The 20,103-nt window shown below is 40.8% G+C and overlaps 1 protein-coding gene across 4 annotated transcripts in view; it reads right to left on the reverse strand.

Moving 5' to 3' along the window:
- PARD3B (par-3 family cell polarity regulator beta) overlaps positions 1-20,103 on the reverse strand; it is a 416,855-nt gene that overhangs the window by 60,918 nt on the left and 335,834 nt on the right. The gene's annotated exons all lie outside the window — the stretch shown is intronic.

The raw sequence follows: 20,103 nt of genomic DNA on the forward strand, positions 1-20,103 counted from the left end.
AGGGGCTAAAAATTTTGTGACAATCTTACCATGGGGACAACCCTGAAGGTAAATTCCTTTTGGTTCTCTGATAGGGCAGTATTTTCAAACTACAGCTGAGATTTGAGCAGTTTCACAGGAACACACTCAAAAATCAAAACATCAGTTACTACTGGCTTCTCTCAGGAATTATATATGGCAAATTTAGCTTGTGGTTATTGTTCAACAAAAACCCTGCCAGATGCTGAAGTGGGAGATGGATTTTCACAAAGTTCTGCTGCCTCCAAGGCCACCCTATCTACCCTTTCAGCAGCCTCCCCCCTTGGGCACTTCCCCCGGGTGCAGCTGAGTCCTGGGACCACTGTTGTTTAGTTTGCATTCACAGACTGGGGAGTGCACATTCCTTCAACCAACTTTCATCACAAGCTCTGCTTCAACAGAATTCAACTCTTTATAAGCCAAACTGCATTTTGGAGAAGTATTTCTGAGCTTGGAGGACTCAAGTCAGCAGTGTAACTCTATTACTTTTCATTATGCAGGCAATGGAAGCTCCTGGATTTCTAGACATGCATTGTTTTTCTAGCTCCTTCTTACAGCTGCAACTCCACTGCACTTCTGGTAGGAAATTATTCCCACTTTTCCACTTGGAGAACAGAAGTGTTTAAGACTGAAGGTGAGCCCTACTGCTTTTTAGTAATTGCTTTGAAAAATGTTAAATTAAAATTGAAAAAATGAAGTAACGGAATCTTCGAACTATACAGAACCATTTTTTTTGGCATACCTTGCCTGGGGAAGGAAGATCAAGCCTATCTCTCTGCATTTGGCTGGGAGTCCCAGAAATGCTAGGAGCAAGTGTTCTGGTGCAGGCTCACCTCTGCCTCTACAGAATGATTCTCATATGCTTTCAACTGCCATGTTTAGAAACACACCTTACAAATATTTTCCTATCTGTTTTTGTCTTGGTGCCTCGATTCTCTGTTCTCATCCTGATGTTTGGAAGTCTTTCCCTTCCTGTCTTTCAGCCAAGGATGCCAATTTCCTCCACCCACTACTGGCTTCCCATACAAGGAAATCTCTGTGCCACAGGCAGCTGTAGTACAGAAACACCTCCTCTAATGCACCTAGGTCAGCATGTCCCCTCCCAGCACTCCTTGAGATCCATCTCCCAGGAGCACTTCACAAAGCAGCTGCCAATGAGGATGGGGCTGCAGGTGGTGTGGGACACACAACAGCACGTCCTCCTTCTGGCACTGGTTCAAATGAGGTGCTCATGTCTGACACACTGACAGAACATCAAATCTGCAGTACTGGTAAACTTCTCTCTACTTGGAAGCATCCACATCTTGTCCACAACTACGGCCTGGCCCAGTTCTCCCCTTTATTCTCTCCTTCCTCTACCTGCTCCAGCCTCTTCTCTGTTCCGATTCTTGTCATGCCCCTCCATGGCATTTTTTAGGGCATTCGAATCAGCTCACCATTTTCCTCCCTGGAAGGTGGGGTGTTAGGGCTTGATCATCACTGAACAACCTGCTCACCTCATCCTTCGTTCCTGCAACAGGAGTCTATCTGGTCCCTGCAGCCAGAACCTGCTATTGCAAAAACATGTATCGGCTCTGGCAGCTCAGGACGAGTACTTTTGGTGAAGTTAGCAGCCAAGTTTCTATCATGTGTGTGGGAAGTACTCTAAATCTTAAAACTTAGTCAAATTGTCACCGTTCAAGGGGTGGCAAAAGCCACAGTCTGGTATAAGACTAGGCTGTGTTCCCTTCCAAAATATAAAGACCCCATTCCAGCATATGGAAAAACTACAGATTCTTGTTGAAAGAATATATGCTGCTGCTTTTTTACTTTTTGCACAGACAAAACAACCCCTTGTCATCTTCTCTTTCCAGCTACCACTCCCCCCCCCCCAAAAAAAACCCCAGCTGTTATCTGATTCCATAAAAATTCAGCTTCAGCAAGCCTCCTACATAAGCATTTTCAGCCCAAATGGTTGAAGATTGGTTATCAACATGTGCAAATATGGTTTTCCAATGGAAGTCAGGCCAGCAGCTCCCCAGGAACAAGTGGCACAGCCTGTTTCCATGGCTGTCCCCCCTCCCTGCCCTATAGGACTGCATTCTCCCTGGTCCAGCGGGTTGCTCCATGTCCCTGAAGGCAGCACAGAGCTTGCTTGCTCCTGGCATCTGCAGGATGAGCACTCCTTAACAACAACCACAACACCTTTGAGGGTACAGCCTGGTACACACATAGTACTGCTGCATGTGCTCCAGATTAAGCTGTAGTCAGCTTAATGAGAGACTTAATTGATGAGTGCTACTTCCTTCACTTGTCCATTAAGATAAGTACAGCACATGGACATTTCAACCCATCAAAGAAGAGAAAACGCATTAATTTTGGTTTTCTTAGAGCTGTTAATAAATCTGACACTGTCTGGCAGTTTTCTTCATTTCCTACCATTTGACAGATACTGTGATCACAAGTTACAGAAGATGTTTTTCCTCTGAAATTATCACTCTGGTAATACAAGCCAGAAGGAAACTTTATCAAGATACCAAGAAGCTGGGTATCGGTTTTATTTTTAACTTTATGTGGCTGGTTTGTGAATATCTCAATGTGATAAAAAAATAAATTCCATCCGGTACTATTAAAAATCATACACACAGAGACACATTACAAATGACTGTATTACAGCAAATAATCACACTGTGTATTTATCAGTAAAAGCCAATATTCCTCTCATACAGTCAGCCTGGCTCTACTTAGACCCCTTTACTGTAAGAGCTCCTGCAACTGTTTTCTTCCTCTTTTTCTCTCACAAATTGACATTTGTATGGAATCAAGAAAAATCTTCCTTAATAATTTTTCATTACTAATGGCTTTTTTTGGTATGTGTATTTGAGAGGAGGGAAGGCAAAGGGCAGGAAAAAGGAGCTTTAAGTGCTCTGCAAATTATCCTCCTGAATCTGGGCCTCATAAATCCTATCAAATGTTATATTTCATCAATAGGCTGGAAAAGCTTTTTTCTCTGCAATGATGAAGCCTGGGTTTAAAATTTATGGTTTCATTTTAGAAATGGACTATAAAAAGAGTCTGACTTGGCTGTCCATCAACTGTAGCTGACACTAGCAAGTTAGGTGTGGACTTTTAAAGTGTAATATGTATTTTTTATTTATCATACAGGTACATACACACATACATAAATGAGGACATGTATATCACTGTGGGTTTGTGCACGCATAAATATACAGCTGGATTAAAAAAAAAAATTGTCTTAAAAACACATTTTCTTTCAATGCAAGAGGCTCTGAGATATTCAGCAGATTAGATTGCAAAGTGATAAAAGTGTCCAGAAGAGAGTTGGCTCAAAGACCTGCAGCAACACAAGCAAATTGCATTTTGCTGCGCAAATGATCGAGATAAAGTAGTTTAATTTGTTCTCATTCGTGGGGTGGCAAAATGCAATTCAGCAATGGCAGAGTAAGGCTCATATGGAGGCAGGGAAGATTCCAACAGGCTGTGAGGAGAAAAGGGGAGGAGGGCAGGCAAGGACCAAAAGGTTATAGGCAGGGGAAGACAATTAGCAAAGGACTGATAGATTGGGGAAGAGTGGGTGCAGAGCTTCTGCACCTCTTGTGCATGGAAAGAGTGGGAAGGAGACAGCCTCCCCCATCTCCATGCAACTCTCTACCCCTACTCCCTTTCTCCTCTTTTTCCAAGCTCTGGAAACAATTCTGACTCCCCAAAGCGCCGCTCCTACTTGTTCTCCTGCACTGCCTGTGCTAGGAGAGCACTGTGATTATGGCTCCTATTCCTATTGCTGCCACCACTGACGGGAGACATGTGGGTGCCACAGCTGTCCTCTACAAGCCCAAAAGCTTCCTCTGGCAGCCACAACAGCAGCTTCCTCAGATGGAGGAGGAGGAGGCAATCTGTGCGTGCTGCCGAAACACCCACTCCTCTCTTCCCTTACCATCAGAGCTGGAGGTCTGTGGCCAGTGATTACTACTTAGTTTTACCTCTGATGAAGGGCAGCCTTAAAGACAACACTTCTAATAGAAGCATTACTGCTCTCCAAAATCCTCATACTTGTAAAGGAAACCACATTTAAAACAAAAATCAGATAAATAAAGCGACACTGGAGAAAGTGAAGTTCCCTTCTGAATGTAGAGGAGCCCATTTCCCTCCATCTGCTACTAAAAAATGTCATTTTGTAACTCAAAGAATTAATGATGGATTATGTGAAAACAGCAAATCAGATCATGCTGTCGAGGCATTATATGAACTAAACAGAAGAGCAGTTAATCTAAATAGCATGTGGGATGGTTATTACTGTGTGCTGCCATCATTGCTGCTGAGTCTGGCTGTAATATTGGTTTTGGTGGCAACACATGGAAAAACCTGAACGTCCTGGTCCTCATTATAAAGCGAGAAGAAATCTCACTCTGGGGAACGTGGTCAAAGCTGACAAGTGAGCACTGCAGAAAAGGCTGGGCAGGGGCAGTGGTTAATGCAAAGGTACTCTGAGTCAAAACCAAGAAAGCAAGTTACTTCTTCCATCACCTCTATTTTATAACGTGAACAAGACAAATAAATAAAAGAACCCATAATTCATGCTCAGGACACTTGTATACTGTGGCTTCAGATCAGTGCTGAAATTCCCTGTTGGGAGGCTGTTTGGCAAGGCTCCCATCAGCAGCCAGTGGACGGAGGCACTGCAGGGCACGGCCCCGGCTCAGCTGACTGTGCAGGGGACCTGGCTCTGCTCACCTTGGACAGCAATGGCACAAGCAAGGGATAATCACTGACTTGGTGTTATCCAGCAGGGAAACAGGAAGGGGAAGAATCCACATTATGCAAATCAAAATGCATTCTGCTTCTAGCGCTAAGTTTCCACTGTAAATATATAAAATACATTGTGCTTTCAACAATTTATGGAAGCGAGAGGACCTGAAATTGCCTGTATTTCCAATAAAAAAGGTATTTGTATTAGGGAATGGTAACTTTATGAAACCTTGATCTACAGATGGCCTGTCTCTGGAATTTACATTTTTTACTGAAAGGTGGTATACAATGGTGTCACATCGCACGAGCAGAAGTTACTTAGAAACAAGGAAATCTTGAACTCTTTCAGATTCATACAAGTTAACCCCATTTAACAATGAAATTCAGGACACTAAACCAATACTGACATGATAGCATTTTCAAACACAAATGCACTCATCCCACTGCAGATCTAGAATATTTCTAGTAGTATATTTTTTCCATAGTTTTCCTGCATGTTTCTCCTAGTAGGTTTCAAAACAACCAAAAAATTAATTTTTCCTTCTCTTGAAATTTTTCAAATCTGAATTAACTTTTCTACATACACACATATTTCTGCCAGTCTGCAAAGAGAAGGTCCTGTCACTGTTAAAATCCTTAATTTTTTCTCTTCTAAAATCTTTTAATTGGCTTTTCCCCTCCCCCCAAAGGATGTTTTGTTTAGTTTTGTTATTCCTTCTTCTTTCCTTGTCTCCTTATTTTCTTACCTCTTCCCTGAGACTCCAGCTTCTTTTTTTATTTATTTTTAATTTTTTTTTCCTTGACCTCTTACGAAACCCTGACCTGTTTACAGAGAGCAGCTCACAGAGCTTAAGGGCTAATGTTTTACCCCCTACTCACCATTCTGTATCTGGCTGCAGTAATCAGTAACTAGAATCCATCATCATCAATGGATTTTCAGTGACAGGCACTGTACTTGCTCAGATAATGGCCCCATATATTGTCTTTGAAATGAGGGTGTGACCACTACTTAGGGATATTCTCAAGAGTCAGTAAATGGCACTGCTGCAGGACATGTTTGCTTCATGTTTTGCAGAAAAGCAAGCTTTGAAGTTTTGGGGTGCTTTGGATGGTACTGTGCTCTCAGGACACACCAATATTAACGAAAACACATCACCTTGGACTGGAGCAGGCCACTCGCCAGCTGGTTTGGACCACAGGGGAAGAACCTGCAGACACTGCCTCTGAAACTCTCCTTACATGTGGCTCTGAAGAGGTGGATAATAAATAGACAGTCCTGTTCCCATGCACAGCAGAGCAATAGAAACAGTAAAAGCACGTGGGGGACCACAAGATAATATGGGAACAACACTGGTCCACAGGATGCCTGACAATGATACTTGATGTTTTAGGAAGGAGGCAAATGTAACATGCCCACACAGGCTGCAAAGACAAATTCAGAGTTTGTGAGCCTCAATGCTGTTTAAAGTCACTGTGGACAGAATACACATTTTTTTATTAAGAAGAACTAACAACCTGATAGAGCTGCTGGACAAATAGGACCAAGCTGCTTTGGTGTCAGGTAACTAACCGTAAAGAGTATGCACAGAATACGTGTGAGAATGCAGCCTGCAAAATTACTATTTCCAGTGTAGGATAAACATGCTCTCATTCTCTAGTCCTCAACTTTATAAGCTTGCCAACCATCACAAATGTGGATCACAGCCTCCACTCCTGGAGCAGCAGATAGCTGGGTATGCTGAATCCCAATAATACTGTCTCACAAAGAGAGGAAAGCAAGTTAGCCCACTGAGATTTGGGAGAAAGAAAGAGCACTTCCATCTGCTGCATTTTTTCTGCAATGACCAAAGTTCAAAACTCCACGGATGTGCCCTATCACTAACTTAAGCACATTGACCATAAGATTTTTCCTTCCTTCATTTTTCTGCATTCAAGTATATTGTCCATTAATGGACAAAACTACCCTTTTTCCCCCCATCTAATTCACTGCTCCCCATGGGATAGCCACTAAATTTGATTCATGAATATAGTACATTCACAGGCAAAAGTGAGAACAGAGAAACCCCCTCCCCATCACATCACTCTCCAGGAGGGAGTTTGAGACATATTGAACAAAGAAGCCTCAAATCTTCTGGCATACAGCTTAGAAATCAGAATGTGATTTCCATTCTATATCTCTTGCTTCATTACAGAAGATATGGTCCTTAAAATAGGCAATTTGCTTTGGCCAGTAATGCTTAAGGTGCTAGCTTTTAGTTTTGTTTTTCTATAGATTCCACACTGCAGCAGGCAGCTTCCTTCCCTCCAGTCCTGCCCCCCAACCCCAGCAGCAGAGAGAAGATACCTAAAGGATTCAGGCAGCTGGAGAAAATGCAAGAGGCTCTTGGGCCTCATCTGTGTTTCACTCCTTTCACATCCATCTGGGTTTGACAAAGTCATGCTTATCAGTTAGATCAGCAGATAGTCTCCTATCTGTGCTGTGGTGCAGAATTAGGTCAGAAGAGCATTCTGCCAGCTTGTGTTTTGATGTTTAATTCTGCGTTAAGTAGTTGTGGAGACAACAATAAAGGACAACTCATCACACTAACCAAATTTTTCACCCCCTAAACCTGGTCAATTTTCCTACTTTGTGAGGAAAATGGAGTAAAAATCACACATTACTACTATTTAACTGCCTATTTCAAGAGCATAAATTTTTGAGAATGCAAGTGAGGCCATGAGGCAACTTTATTTTATGAAAATATATCACGTTCGAAGGCAAATGGAATGTTATGAAAATAAAGTCTAAAGAATAGTAGTTCTCAAGTTTTAAGCCATCTTCTTCTGTGATGCCATAGCTGGGTCTTCCAGCCGGCCTCACCAGATGGCCACATTGGCCACCATCAGAATAGCAGTCTGGAAACAAGTACCCTACAGCCTTGCCTAAGCATCTTGGCTGGAATACACTCTGAGGCAGCAGTTCTGTACTCACAACTCAGAGATATTCCCAGTGCACTTGCTTAAGAATTCTTCAAATTTGTGAAGAGATTAAAGCCAAATTTCTGGTCCAGTAGAGGTCAGAGAAAATAACAGAATGTTGGTAACTAGCTTTTAAATGGTAATTGTCAGTATTCACACTAAAACCCTACTACACTAAAAACATCCCCCCCCCCAACAGCACACAGTATGAAAATCTGCTCAAAAATAGTAATCATAATGAAAAAAAATAATTTTCTCTTAAACAGTAGGTAAGTTCAGCTGCAGAGTATTTTAGCAGCTACACACAATTTTTTGTTTCATGGAAACTGTACAACCATTCCTCCTCTTACATACAATTGTGCAAATCAGTGTGTTAGTGATGCTTTTGCAAAGAGGGTTTGACAACAATAGAGAGTCCCCAGCCTGCTAAATAAGAAGTGACAACTCCATTTGAAAGCTGTCTCTGGATGTGTTTTATGTGCAGAAATTATCTGTGACAGTTCAGATCAAAATAGAGTTTTCATTTCATGTGGAGGTAAATGGACGATAGAATAGGTTACTTTAAATGCTGCAGTCTAGTCCAATTAATGTTTCAGACTTTTCCATATTCTGTGCTCTAAACTTTGGGGTAAAAAAAATGTAAAAATCATTTTGTCAATAGCATGATGCAAAGAACAGGCCAAAAGGTAATAAAAGCGGTTAACAAAAACAGTCATGCAGACGTATGGCAGAAGAGCTCAAGTTACAGTAACCTGGCTGTGAAACTAATAAGTATAAAACAGAAAAGAAAATATCACTTCATTCTTCCAGGGAGAACCAGGCAGGCGAATCAATTCTGATTTCCCATCTCAATCAGCAGAGATTTTGCCATTTACTTTGATGGAAACAGGACTTGCATATCAGTTTTCTTTCGGAGCAGCAAACACAAATCCACACGCTATCATTTGCTTTTCAGATTGTGCAACATAAATTTACAATTTCTGGCTTATGTAACTGTATAAATGATATAATTTGTACTTTTAAAAAAATGTCAAATCCAAGGTGTTCACATTTGTTACCTGTAAATCAATCACTTGTTCTCTGACCCATTTTAAAGAAACATGTTTTCTTAAAGGTTGGGACCTACTGCTGTGTTACTCAAGCACATCAGTGGCCATGGTGGAAACTGTGCTGATACAGTGCCAGTAGCTTTCTAATGATCTTTTCCAAAGTTGGCGGGGAAAACAGAAATTCATGCATAGCTTTTTAGATGTAAGCATAAAGTACTGTTAGTAGAAAAAGTATGGACCCAAAAAGTGAGTGACCCCATCCCAAACAAGGGCCCACGATTCTTACATAATCTATTTTGTTTATGCCACACTTTAAACAATGCATATTTTGATCTTTTCTGAGAAACAGCATTTTTCTCGGCACGATTTTCAATTTCCACCCACTTGGAAGAGCAGGTGTCTTTGTGTATCATTGCTCAACCCTGGGAATAAAGAAAACATTTAAAAAACATGTTAACATTGTTTTCCTAAAGTCAAGGGACATTAATTTAAGGTTCCATGGGCATCAAAGAAGAACAGACCACTCACTTTAAAGGCACTGAGCTAGTAGAAACACTAATGGAGACAAAGCATTCAGAAGACATGAGACCTCAGTATCTAACGGCCAAAGACTGAACATTGGTAATCTTATTCCTCACAGACGAGTTTTAACACAAAAGAGAAATTAACATCTATCTGTGCGCTAGAGTCTGGAAAAGAAAAACAACAGAACAATGAAGCTGCTCAGACATCTGGTATATTTGCCACAGCTAATAGTAATGAGATAGTGGGCAGAGTGCAGATTAAAGGCAAAAAGGTATGAAAGAACACTGTTATTTCAGAAGCCACACAGACATGGAAAAAATACCAGTACTCAGACTAACGAGTCTAAATTTTGGGAGGAATTCTCAAGCCCTTATCACGTTTAGATTGATAATCTATTTGTAGCAGCATTCAAAGAAAGAGAATGAGACTTCTGCCTATTCACTTTTGGAGCCAGAACATGTCACTAAGAGCAAGAGACTTTTCAAACTCTGTAGTAAGGAGGTCAAAGCATCACCACTGATGCAGACAGTGGTATTTACAGAGAAAAGGAGGAAAAGATCAATCCCCTCCCCCCAGCCCCCTTTACTCTCCCTTTCTGAAGCAGCTGCTGCTTAAACATTGCCATTGTATACAGAGGCACAAAACAATTGCTTCTTGGTTTGTTTTTTGGTTTTCTTTTTTTTTTTTTTTTTTTGAATCAGGAACAGCAGAAGATGTTAAAGGAAGAAAACAACACATTATTCAGGTGAAGGACTACAGACTGCTTGTCATTTGTGTACTACCAGTCAATAACAATTAGGAACAGGTTTATTGCTCTGATGCTGTTCCCCACCCCTCCTCCACAACCTCACACCCTTTTGCCACATTATGGAAGTTTCTGCTGACACGTAAAGCAGGGACTGCAACCAGAGGAGGCATCCTCTGTCATTACCTCAGAGTAGAGCAGAAGCAGGCCAGGTGCCCTGGTTTGCAGCACACTTCCAGCACACAAGTGCTCAGTCAAAGCAACCCTTTCAGACAGTTATTAAACATTATGGTGACTCAGGCATAGAAAACAGCTGCCCTCTCCCCGCCTCTCCACAAGACCCACCATGTTTTAATGCGCTTCCTTTCCTCTGAAGGTGCCTTGCTGCTTACTTTTCAATTGCCAGGCCATGTACAACACTTGCATTAGAAACATGTTCCACACTTAAACTTACATGCCAGTCTCAAAATAGTTGTTTTATATGCATTTATATAAATACCATAATGATCATTTACAGTTTATTCCCATTTACACTGTAATAACCATATGCAGGACTAAGTAGGCATCTAAGCCTAAGGGCAGAAGTGTTTGTAACAGATAAACTCCACAGCTGAAGGGCATGTTCCAGCTAATAGTGGTTTGAGAAGAAATGCCCCTAAGATACTATTATGCTGAAAAATTTTATTTAAGATTAAAATTAAGTGATTGAAGGCATTAAACCATAAATATGGGTCAAAGACTGAATGATAAGATGTTTGAAATTTTAAAACATTCGTTGTTTCTTTCTTGTTCCTCTTTACTGCTTCCAAGTCACTGGAGGGAGGGGGCTAACAACCTCCCAGAGTGCATGTTCAACAGATGACTGCGACACTGCAAAACTGTCACACTGACCTACTGGTACACAGGTAGGAAACTGGAGAGAAACAAGAAGGAGAAAAATAAATTGAGCGAACACTTATTGCTCTACAAGCATGTTATATTTATTGCAATTTTAGCACTTTCTAGAGGTATCTCACTCTTACTCCTCTTGCACCTTTTTTTATTGTGGGCTTTTTTTTTTTTTTTTTTCTCCACCTCAGTTTGGTGGAAAGGAAAAATGAAGGCAGCTATCTGTTTTGCCCCCAACTGAAGAGTATAAAATCTTTCATGCAATCACCCTTCACTGCTTTCAAAAATGGCCTCCAGACATCAAGGACATGTTAGTGATAAAAAGAGATAACCAGTGTGGCTATCTAAAGCAACATGATTTTCTCATGTCCCTCTGTCCTAATGAAAGACCTCTCAGGTGCAGACCATAATGTAGTTGAAGACAAGTTGTTTCTTTCATTTTCTATGAGAGTCTAACATCACTCTCCACAAAACAGTCACAATTCTCTTAGACCATCCCAAGATCAATACTGATACCTTGGATCAATGTCAACAAATGCCCTGCTGCTGTATGACCTGCCAGAGAAACTGCTCCTTAGAAACAGTACACGTGGACTCCAGATGGTGCCAGGTCTCCTCGTGGGAATGTAAGGGCAGTCACTAAGGTTCAGAGTATGTACCAACTTAACTACATCAGAAGACTTGAGCTGATGAAACAATAAACTATTTCTTGGCTTACTATGACCCCTTGGATTACTGTCTGTGCCAGTGGATTTGTGATCATGGATTGAAAAACAGCACGTTTTAGAGTTTGTCATCGACTGTACACTCTGCACAGCTGTCAGACAATAATCACAATTATTGTCTTTTTATTCAGCATCCTGTTGCCTATTAAGCCATTTCCATCACATCTCATCATTCTTCCCAATATTTCTGCTAGCACAATATTGAGTGATTTTCAGCTTTTCAAACAACATCACTTTTTACAGTTTTCCGCTAATCAAAAGATCTGGCTCGTGCTTTTGCCTATACTTTCTGTCAACAATGCTGCCAACTAAGAGCTTGGGTAACTATTTGCCCCTGGCATCTTGACACAAACAGAGAACAAGGTCATGGATAATTTTTAGGAGCAGTTGTTTTATCCTGCTATTAGATGCTTGAAACTTCCATGAGAAGATTCCCACTGATTCATTCTGAAGTCAGATCTGTGGCCCCCTTAGACCTTTTATATCTTATTATGCTGCAATTAGCAGTAAATCTTGAAGATCTGCTGGTGTAAACTCCAGGTAAACTGTGACTGTAGAAAAATCAGTGCACAGTAAGAATTCCCTACAACTTATGGATACACAGAGATGACAATGATTTCCACTGTGAGGCTTCCACAACAAAGTTAAGCTGTTTGAGTACCACACAGTGCTAAACACTTTGCCTGGACATGAGCAGCCATGCTGCAAAACCCTATCAGAGTTCCTGCATTGGTCCTGGTGGCAGCAGAACCTGGCAATGCTGGTGGGTCTGAGAAGCACCCCGTGGCTCCCTCTGCTGCAGCCTTCTCGACTGGTGTAAGCAGCTTTCCTGGTGGTCTAGGAAAATCAATTAAGGATTTTGAGAATGTATGAGAAATGGTGGGAGGCTGCTTTGAAGACTGTCAGGGGTCTGTTATGCTTCTCACTGCTTAATGACAAGGATGGCTGGGAATTGCTTTACCTATAACTCAGGGGAACCTGCCAGCACACATCTCGCTGACCTTACATAACCTCAAGAAGTGAAGATGCTGAAAAAAATTCTCATGGCTCCAGTGAGTCCATTCTCCCTGTCACATCTAAGAGCTGCTTCTCCACCCTTACTAGACAGGTATCACTGTTCTCTTAACTGGAGCTACTCAGCATTTTGAAGCAGTCCAGTGATGACCCTTTTTTCTTCCTCCTCCCAACGTAACCCTTTGTTCATACTTTCAGACTTGGGGGAAATGATTCTTTGTGTCCCACTAAACTTTGACTATTTTTTAAGAATAGTTTGATCACTAATTTATCTCAATGAAGTGGAAAGTCAAGAGAGAGCCTGCCGTGAGCTCACGTCCATCACCTGGAGTGTGAACATATAGGTGCTAATACACATGAACTGGTCTGGGCTCCTCATGATCAGACTATTCCACCTCTAAAATAGACAGATTCATTCACAGACTTAACTAGCATAGCAAAACCCCATACCCTCATCTTCAGTTTTACTAAACCAAGATTATCTCTACAATGAAAGAAAGATTCCCTTTCTCCCATTTAACTAATAGCAGTTAGGAAAAAAATGAAGGAGAGGATTTTTTGGAAGTCATGGTTTTGGATAGAGTGTGAGGTCCCTGAGGTCAGCAACCTAGATTCATCTTACAGCGGGCTACACAGCAAAGCTTGCACAAGTCCAAGCCACCAGGGTTTTCTCTGAACTACTTGCATATCCAGAAGCTAGGAGATCGTATGGCAAAATGAGTATGTCAAGAAGCTGGGGGAGAAAACAGGAGATGGTTAATAAAAAGATTAGGAACTGGGCTGAGAGAAATGGAAAACAAAAGAAAAACAACCAGTTTCTTGGCAAAGGACTTGCTGGAAGGACAAGCCTCACAACTGTGAGCAGCATAATGACCTTCTGCTTGTTTCTCTTCAATCAGGGAAATGGGACTAGGCTCACATTCATCATTTAAACAGAACTGTAGTACAGAATAAACCTGACTGAAACATACTTCCTTATTTTTTTCCTTAGCTAGAGCAACTCTGCAAGGATAATGATGGGGCCAAAGACACTCGTTCTGACAGAAGACAACCTGGAGCAATGAAAAGCTGGGTATTTTGAAAACCCTGAAGTGTATGAAATAGAAGAGACAGAGAACTACAGAGAGTAGTGGGAAAACAGAACCACACCAGACTTAATCATGTCCTCTACACTTTAATTAAAGTAAGATTTAACAATTTTATTTAAGATTACCAAATTCTCAGAGGAAATGGATTTCTCTCTCTGTACTGCTACTAGACGACTGTTAACTTGGAAGAAGAAAACACAGTACACAATGCTACACCCATCCAGCCATGCTGAGTATCCACTAAGGTAGACCTCTTTGCTCAAAGAAAATATCTAGTTACATTGCTTGTCTACTAAATTGAAATACCAAATGCTACAAGGGTTTGCACTTTCAGTATGGAAATGACTGGCCTATAAACAAGATTTTAACAGCTTCTCTATTAAACAACTCAGTTTAATTAATCTTCAGCCATTAACCATTCATTTAAAATGCCACTTACAAAATCTTAATTTTGCACATTATCAGCTGGTTCACAAATAGCTATCTATAAGCAGAAGTGTAACAATCTTCCTCTCTCTTTCTTGGAGCTTACCAACCTTATAGTCAATTTTGGCTTCTTAAATAACCACACACACATATTAACATTTAAAATTAAACGTTGTTTTGTTAAAAAAATTGTGCACAGAAAAGTTAATACACATCATTCTGCTGCTGGTTAAAGAGGCAAGTATGAGGTTTTGGTTAAATAACATCCTGCATAAGATGGAATTTAGCGTCTCTCGCTCACACTAGGAAATACACTATGGCAGGAACACATGCAAGGCCATATGATTTCACTCCAGCTGCATGGACGATCTCATTTTGTCTTTATTTGTACATTTAAGAGGCTGACAACACCATCTGCATTTCACTATATCCTCTACTATGGTCTCATCTTCCCAGTAACAGACCTGGCTTTCTCTTCAGGGACCTATCTTTTGCATTTGCATCCAAACGGCTGAAAGAATGGGACATTAGTAAATATGCAGAATTAACGTGAAATAATTCCATACAATAATATATCACATAAGAAAAGACAGGGCTGGAGGGAAAAAACCCAACCCAAACCTGAATGCTTAACACAGCTGCCAAAACTCAGGCTCCCCAGCATCTGCAGCAGGACAGTCACAAGGGAGTTGTGGGAGTGCAGTATATAAAATTTTACACATCTGTCAATAAGTGAGGTGATCCAAATGCAAACCCTAGCAGGCAGGATGCACGCAGGCAGATTTGTGGCTATTCCTGACAGAATTTATTTCTGCTGAAGAATGCATGGCCTCAAACAAGCATGCACACATTACATGGCAGCAGCAGCAGCAGTTTGACAACTTCCTTCTCCTAAGACACGCTCCAAAGTGCTCAGGGTCACCTGAGTTCCATGAAATCTGGGTTTTCATGAGAAGTGAATGATAGAGCTCGGGTGCTAAAGTTGGAAGATTTGGATGAGGGGCTCCTGGGAAAAAGCAGAGCGAACTCTAACCATAAAGTAATTTTGTTTGAATCTTACCTGAAGATTTTTATTTTTTTTTCCCATATAGGTGGGAAATAAACCCAAAGCTTGTTTAAACATGTCTCTTCAGGCAGTCCAGTTACTCAACATTTCCCCCAGTAAGCACAGTGAGTATGCAGCACCCATGCACCCTTTCTGAGGAAGAAAACTGCCAGCAGTATTAGGAGCAAAATACACAGTACAAGTCTAACTCCAGTGGCACAGCCTACACTGGAACTGGTTGGTGGTCATAGGGCTTTCTGGACTACCCTGCTTCCATTAGCAGGACAGCTCTACTGAGCCCCCAGAAATCAGGGAACCTCTGCTGTACTGTCAATGCCAGCCTGAATTTAACTGCTGTCAGTAATCTATCAGCCAGGACAGACAGTAGGTTGCCAAACACTTAAGTTTTTGGTTCTAACATTATGGGAAACAGTGACCAGACAGGAGCCAAAGAAGGCCCTGTGGTATGTTTCAGGAAGAATAAATTCCAGAGGCATCAGAGGAGAGTCTCAGGATGTAGAGTAGTACAGGACAAGGAAACAGCACAGATGATTTTAGGACGCCAAGCAGAAGAGGCTTTATGGTAAGAGAGTGTACATACCTTGATTCTACTTGTCACACTTTGTAAATCAAAATATTCCAATGCATGACCACCACATTTCTCTTTCCACAGTAATGCAAGGTGCAGTGGCAAAGGGCACATAGATATTACATAGCTTCATTCAATTTCCACCTTGCCTCCATGATATCCATCTCAAAGAATAATCTTCCTTGAGTAAAGGACCATCCATTCCTAGAGCAGTGGATTACTTTTATGCTAATCAGTGATGAAAGGTGTTGTAAATGGATGCACAATGAGCAATGCCCACGAGAACAAGAAAACTTTGACTTCTGGTGTATGAGACACACAAGGCCAAGTACCACACCTGGGCAACCCCAGCTCACCCTTTTTCAACAAATCCTTTTCTGTGCAGCTCAGGATTCCTATGGCCTTGGATTGAGCAGGATGGGAGTGGCCCATAACTGCCCAAAAGACAAGCATTAAGCTGCTTAGTAAAAAGTGCTCCTTTTGCTGAATTTCAAAACTCCAGACCCTTTATACCCTCCTCTCAGGCTTACAACATTGCTTACATTTGGCATTTAGTTCCTCAGGACATGCACAGAAATGTCTTCTTTTGATCCTTTAGAGGGAGAGGCAGACTGCCCAGTGTCTCTCCCCTCTCTCTTGACTCAGGCCAGCTCCTGAGAGTGAGATGTGAGGGACATAGTCAGGGTTGCACAGAGGTATGGGTGTCATTTTTCCAATTTCAACTTTGCATGCTGGTAGACTGGGCATTCTGAAAGACTGCAACTGGTGAAAGTTGCCATAAGGAGACTTTCACCCTGAAACAAGGAAGATCTATTTTCCAATTAATTAATTAACATTGCAGAAATTAAGATCTTGCACAGTGGGTGCCCACATAGCATCTCCAAAAATAATAAAAAAAAGCTGGATCAGACTTTGGGGCTTTGGACTTCACTCCTATGTAATAAAACAGTGCTGGCTTTTTATTGGTATTTTTTTAAAACTGCAACAAGATACAGCTCTGAATGTATTCTTGCTAAACAAAGGAAAACTGTATTCATTTTTGTCAGACCAGCACTTTGAAATTCCCCAAGATAAGCCACATAAATAAATGAAGAATTATACTTGGCAATGAGTTTGGCATCAGACTTTAAGTGTTTCATAGTTCTGGGCTGAGAAAATAAGTTGAGCAAAGTCTCTAGAACCTTTCCAGAGATGTACTTGGGGTGTTTGGATATACTTGACAGCACCATCTTCACAGGAAGAAAAAAAGAGGAAATTGTTTATTCGAAATGTGAGAAAGGGTTTCACTGTGTGACATGCCTGACATTTAAGTGATAATAGTGTTGTGCATCTGCTCTTTTGGCTTTGGTCTGACACCTAGGCTCTGCCACGGTGCAACTTAGCACTGTCATGGCACAGCCTTGATGACTAAACTCAGAGATGTGACTTACCACCCATTTCAGGAACATATGGGCCACAGATCACTCAGCCTCTGCCGCAGGCTCGGAAATGCACAGCATCTCAGGCAAAGACCCTGTGAGTTCCCCAGCTGCACAAGGTGGCTGTGCAGGCTGCACCATCCTTAGGGATGCCATTTGCATTACAGAAAATTGTGGCTAATTAGAAATAAACAGAAAAATGCTTGATTTACAAAGAAATGTGTGATTTTGCCAGCTGATTTTTTTTCCACTCTAACTTAACAGTCACAGAATACACTGATCATGCTAATGCTTTCGCTATATTCATTAATAAGGACAATTTACATTTATATAGCACCTCTCTTAGTTAAGAATTCCAAAGCTTTTAGCAAAATATACACAAAAAATTACTTCTATTTCACTGAATATAGTCATCGTTGGAATGAAAATCAACAATTGTGAAGCAGTGCAGAAGAACGTTACACAACAGTTGTAAATAAGACACAAAGCAAACCCCCCAAAAACCCAAAGCAAAAAGCCCCTGAGATGCCAGATGCAAGTGGAGGTAAATGGGACGTCAGTACACAAACAGTGATGTGAAGCAGGTCTGTGTGTGCCCTCAGGAGCAGTGTTGGAGGCAGCAAACATACTTCGTAATGATTAAAGCAAGAGACCCCATACATGTGCAGCCTATTGCTTTCCTGCACGCCGAGGGATGCAGCTTAAACTGTGAATTTAACTGGGAAGAACAAGCCAGGAATACTCAATGGATTCTGGTGATGAGAAAAGGGGAAGTGAGTGTGTGTAAATTGTGAACAGGTCTTATCTGACCACTAAGCTTCATACTTTACAAATGGCCTCCTGTTCTAAAAAGGCATTAATGATGCTAATACATTATTCCGCAAAAATAACATAAAATAAAAATTAACTTCTTGTTTCAAATGATGAGTTTTAATTCTCAAATCATAATGATACATAACTGGAGTTCTCAGACTGAAATGAAGTAATCTATTCTCTCTGTTTTCAAATCCTCCTTCTATTCCTAACTCCATTTACTTTAGTCACCGATGAAGTCTCCACACACTATTACAAATTGAGAGTCACGTGTGGGAGGAAAAACCATCTATCTAAAGTAAAATTAACAGCAAAACTTTGAGAGAAAGCATGCATATGCTAGCAAGAGCAAAGCATAAGTGTTTACACGACCAATGTGTTGATAAATGTTAAGCCCCACAAACACAACTGTGGTTTGGCTTATAAGCATCCATTATAACTCCTTCCCATCATTTTGAGGCAGACAAGGTAGTTTTCATACTTGACCCTTGGAAGCAGATTTTTTTCTTAATTAACACATTATCCAGGGATTTTTCTTCCACATCTCTCTTTCCTTTCAATACTCTCCCTCCAGCACAGAAAGATTTCCTTGCCTGAAGTTGCCACTTTATTCAACAACTGCTGGCTGAGACCTCACGACCCACTGCATAAATTCACATAGAATTATTCATGTTTGGCACATTTCTGCTGGTGAATAACAACACCATTTTGTCTCTCAGACAAAGAAAAGAAAGATTTAAAAAAAGAACTAAGGCAGCCTAATAAGAATCTCATATTTGCTATTTTTTTTCTTAATCTGGTTAAACAGCCTCTACAAGCCTGAGAAATTCAACAAAGCAAAATTGTGGACTGTTGGTCTTTCAGTACCAATAGAACAGCCTCTCAGCGTGACCTCTGATCACAGGCTCAGCTATGAGGTAACTTCTCCTGCCTGCGCAATATTTTGGTTTTAGTTTTTCAAACTGAGTTATTGTGTTATCATGCAATTACAGCTAAATCCACACTGAAATCCAGGATCCCAATACCAAATACAAACTTGCTTGGGACTTCAATCTTCTCCCCATAGCAAGTCAAGAGTTCGTTAAGTGTAGTCAAAACTTCAATACAATCAATCCACTAGAAGAAGGCAGAATGAAAGACTTGAGCATTTCCTTTTTCTTCATGGAAAGACAATCTATAGCCCCACTTCAAAACTGATGACATATTTAAAATGTACAGCTATGAAGTCCTGTTAAAGCCAAAATTATAAAGCAACTTTTATACCAATGTCTTAGTCCATCTGAGTTACACATGTATATGCTCATATTTGAAAGATACACACACCTGAATTTAGACACCCTCCACCGGGAATTCTCAGATCTTGGTTTACTGAGCTAGCACAAGCTCAGTTTCTGATCCCTTTACTACACACAACTTTGTGTGACTTCAGTGACAATCGCCTTGAGGCATTTCTAGTAAAGTGAAACCCACTACCTGACAAAAAGCTGGGATCACTATCTCTTACTTTATGCAGTTGGGGAAGAGTTAATAATATGGAAGAAAAGAAAAAGCACTGTCATTATGTTTGGAAAGAACTCTACCATACTGTATTTAGGTGAAAAAGAGAGAGATATCTGGCACATTCCCGTCTACGAACCCAGATATGTGTCAAAAGTATTTTATTAGTATTTATAACAATGACTCAGTAGACATTTTTAAAATACTATGATGCCACAAACTGGAAACACTCCTATATCTGTGCTGACATATTTCTCCAAAATTAACGAGTGTGGTATTACATGGCACAGATTGAGGCTATGGGGTGACACTACAGATTGTAATATGAACTCAAAGCATGTGTAATTCCTGAAGTCCTCCATATCTGTCCTTTCACAGCTCTTTTCACAAAGACTTGTATGTCTTGCCCACACACCCGTACTTGGGTTTGAAAAGCCAACACTGATATACTAATGCCACAATAGTAATGAAGTCTCATGTTCTTTTAGCCCCAGACTCCAGAAGCAAACAGTTTTAAAATCATCATAAGCGGGTACATCATCAACTCAAAGGAATTTTT

This window comes from Aphelocoma coerulescens, chromosome 7, assembly GCF_041296385.1.
Source record: "Aphelocoma coerulescens isolate FSJ_1873_10779 chromosome 7, UR_Acoe_1.0, whole genome shotgun sequence".
Classification (NCBI taxonomy): domain Eukaryota; kingdom Metazoa; phylum Chordata; class Aves; order Passeriformes; family Corvidae; genus Aphelocoma; species Aphelocoma coerulescens.